The 3815-nt window shown below is 48.5% G+C and overlaps 1 pseudogene; it reads left to right on the top strand.

Annotated features, from left to right (window-relative positions):
- LOC102475288 (diamine acetyltransferase 1 pseudogene) overlaps window positions 1–3815 on the top strand; it is a 30188-nt pseudogene that overhangs the window by 1847 nt on the left and 24526 nt on the right.

Below are 3815 nucleotides of genomic sequence, written 5' to 3'. Positions count from 1 at the left end.
CCGTCTAAGGTCTAAGAGTCCTTCTGGCGTAGGATCCCACATTTCTCCCCTTCCATCCCTCCTCTCTGACGTGGGAGGGCACAGAGTTCTCACATTGGACAAAAAAATGTTCTCCAGGATGTTTGGTCGAGAATACTTTGTTCCCTGCTGAAATGAGACTTTTGGTGAATTGAAATGCCCCAATAACCCAGCAGGCTTGGCACTGAGCTCAAGGGCGGCGAGGGGGAGTGTCGCCCTGCTCCCCCCCCTTCCCCCACCTGCTTTGCGTCAACAGCGCAAAACGCTGCTAGACTCCAGCCAGGCCTTTAGCACTCGGAGAAGCTGGGCTCCTAGTCGCTGGACTCCAAGCCCAGGGTGTGGGGAATGGGAAGGTGGCTTTCTGTCCCTCTCAGAACTTCAGCCTGAGTAGTGGCTTAATGGGTGATGGAGCATGCCCGGCAGAACCAGACCTGCACCCTGCACATAGGACTGTGGGCACAGGGGTCTGCGGGCCTCTTCCCTCCCTGCTGTGCCCAAGGTGGTGGGGCCATACGGTAACTGGCACGTGGGTGTTCTGGGTAAGGACTTCACCTCTCTGTCAGACTTTCATCAACTTACCTTCCCTTTTTTATTCTTTGCTATAGGGCGCATGCGCTCTCCAGGAAGACAGAGACAGAGAGACAGAAAGCAGGAAATCACCCCCCAAGGGGGTTGGCCACGCCGCAATCCCCTCTCTTCCATGCTCCTCGCGGGACCTTGGGCACACACGCACACGCGCCCGGTGTGAGTTTAAGCCACCGGGTCTGGGACTCAAACCATGGTCGACTACATGGGAGTCCAGCGACATAGCCATTATGCTAACTGCTATTCCCAGTGTTTTTGTTTTTAATTGCCAGAGGTTGCGTGAGTGGGATTGCGAGAGAAAGAGAGAGAGAGAGAGAGCCTTCCCATGGGGCATGGTCACACTGCAGTTACTTTTCCTCTGTTCCCCATCTTATAGGATTTTATGCACCCATGTACACATATGTGCCCAGCATGTTTTCTAAGCCACCAGGACCAGGATTCAAACTATGGGATTCAGCTCCCAGTGCACAGGACTTAACCTTAACTTGTGGGAAGCCCCCACTGGAGTCTTGATGTCTCCATCCATTCCCAGTCGCAGCTGGCTCTGGATCATGGCGGTGCGCACTGGTGTACTTGGAGATCTCTGGACGTCAACCCAGAACCTTCCGTGTGGGTCAGCCTCATGGGCCACTGTCTGACCCCCACCTTTTATTTGATTTTTAAGTTTTCCTGTTTTCTAGCACTTGGCCAGTATAAATGAGCAGTTTTGATTTGGTAGTCTTTAAGGAGGGACAGTTTTACTCTTGTTCTATAGCACAAGCGTCGACAGACTTCAGTCCATGGGCCGAATTTGTTCCCAAGCCTGTTCGAGACCTAAGAATGGTTTTTTACATTTTTTTTTTTTTTAGAGATTTTTTGCTATAGAGCATGTAAGCTTGCCAGACAGAGAAACAGACGGAAAAAGAGAAATCATCCCCCCCCTCCCAGGGGAGGGCCAAGCTGCAATCCCTTCTCCATTCTCCTCTTAGAATCTTGAGCACACACACACACACACACACACACACACACACAACACACACATGCGTCTGGGGTGGGTGGGACTCGATTCATGGTTGACTCTGTGGGAGCCCAGCAATGTAAACATTATGCCATCTGCTGGTCCCCAAGGTTTTTACATTTTTACTTTTTATTGAGAGGTTTTTCCTATAGGATGTGTGTGCTCGCCAGAAAGGCAGAGACAGAGAGACAGAAATCGAGACATCCCCCCCCAGGGGGGATGGTCACACCGCAATCCCTTCTCCTCCATTCTCCTCTTGGGCTCTTGGGCACCAACGCACATGTGCCCGGCGTGAGTTTAAGCCACTGGGTCCAGGATTCGAACCGCGGTCGACTATGTGGGAGTCCAGTGACATAGCCATTACGCTAACTGCTGGTTCCAAATAATCCTTTTTAAAAAAAGATAAAGGAAAGTTAGCTTTGCTTTCCTCCAAACACTGGAGGTAGCATTTCAAAAATTCAGATTTTGGTAAAAAGAATTTCGAATAGCCCAATCCTTCCACTAATGCTTGTAGCCATTCTAAAGTACTACCATTCCATCTTTTTTTGGGGGGGGAGAGGGGGAGCAGTTACAGGGTATATGTACTTGCCAGAGACAGGGAGAGAAAGAGAGAAAGTGAGAAAGCACCCCCTAGGAGGGATGACCATACTGCAATCCCTTCTCTACTGTCCTCTTGGGGTTTCTTTTTGGACATATAGGTACATGTGCCTGGAGTATTTTTGGTTTTTTGAAGAATTATTTATTTAACTTTATTTATTCATTCAGCCATCCATTTTAATTTGGCCAGAGAGAGAGAGGGAAAGTGAGAGCACAAGCCACCAGGTCCAGGACTCGAATTGTGGTTGGCTATGTGGGAGTGTCCAGTGCCTTAACCAACATGCCATCAACTGGCCCCTGCCTAGAGTATTTTTCAAGCTACTGGGTCCAGAACTCAAGCCACACAGTCAGCCTGTGGCATCCAGACACCTTAACCCCCATGCCACTGGCTTGGGCCTGCTTTGAACCTTTTAAATGTCACTTTTATCGTCTGTAGACTAATGGCAAACATTTTGTAATGAAATGAAAAGGAAGTTAAGTAGGTTTGGTTTTGAAAAACTATTATAAAAGTGGAGCAATACTGACCAGAGTCCGGAAGTTTTTAAGAGTGGATTTCCCGAGAGGAAAACAAACACACAGGCTTGTACGCACCGGCAACCAGAATTCCCACAATGCAGCTGGAGCTCTTTTGCAGCCAAATCTACCTCAACTTGAGCAAGGGAGGGTCATGTTAAAAAATGTAACAACTTGAGATCTCATCTAGCTCTAGTGACTTAAAAGTAAGTTCTTGGGGCCTAGCAGATGGCATGGTGGATAAGGCACTGGATGCTCCCACATGGCATGGTTCGAGTCTCAGACCTGGTGGCTTGCTTTCTTACTTTCTCTCTCTCTCTCTCTGGCCAAATGAAGGTAAATGAATGAATAAATAAAATTAAATAAAAAATTATTTTAAACAAGTAAGTTCTTTCTCAGCTGATTTACGGACTCTGCCCTCTACCAGGGAGATTCTCGTTTCTTCTTTATGGGCGTGTCTGTGGATCATCAGGGACTATCGAATGAAAGGTGTACTCCCATCTAAAGCATTTCCAAAGCAATGGTTGGAAATGCACCAGTTCGCACGAAACAAAATCTCTTCCTAAAAGCCCGTAGGTTTATGAAGCCAGGAGGCTGGCTGGCTCCAAGAACTACCTAGGGAGGCCAAAGTCCTGCTCTGGGGGTGGACATCAGACTTACCTGGACCCCACTCAGCCCTGGGGACCTGGAGCATCTCTGAGGCTGGTAGCCTGCTGGGGCCGCTTGGTATCCATGAACCTCAACTCAGGTGTACAATGAGCTGTCCGTTCCAGCCATCCCTCACCTGCCCTGCCCTGGGGCTGGGCTTCCCTGGCACACCGTGGCTCTAAAACCTGTCTACAGTGTGTCGCTCATGGTGCTGTGTCGCCCTCAGACTTCATTTCACAGATTTTCCGTATTTCAGCTTTCTAGCACAACTGGGTTTTTGGTTTGGGTTTTGCTTTGCTAGCTGGAGACAGAGATGAGGAGAAAGTGAGAAAGCCTTCCCTCTGAGGAAAGGTCATGCTGCAATCTCTTCTTTATTCTCCTTTCAGGATTTTAGGTGTGGGCTTTAGGTATGTCCCTGGTGGGCTTTTTTTTTTTTTTTTAAATAATTATTTATTTT

Source organism: Tupaia chinensis, unplaced genomic scaffold, assembly GCF_000334495.1.
Source record: "Tupaia chinensis unplaced genomic scaffold, TupChi_1.0 Scaffold000048_1, whole genome shotgun sequence".
NCBI lineage: Eukaryota > Metazoa > Chordata > Mammalia > Scandentia > Tupaiidae > Tupaia > Tupaia belangeri.
This window is presented reverse-complemented; position numbering and strand designations above follow the sequence as displayed.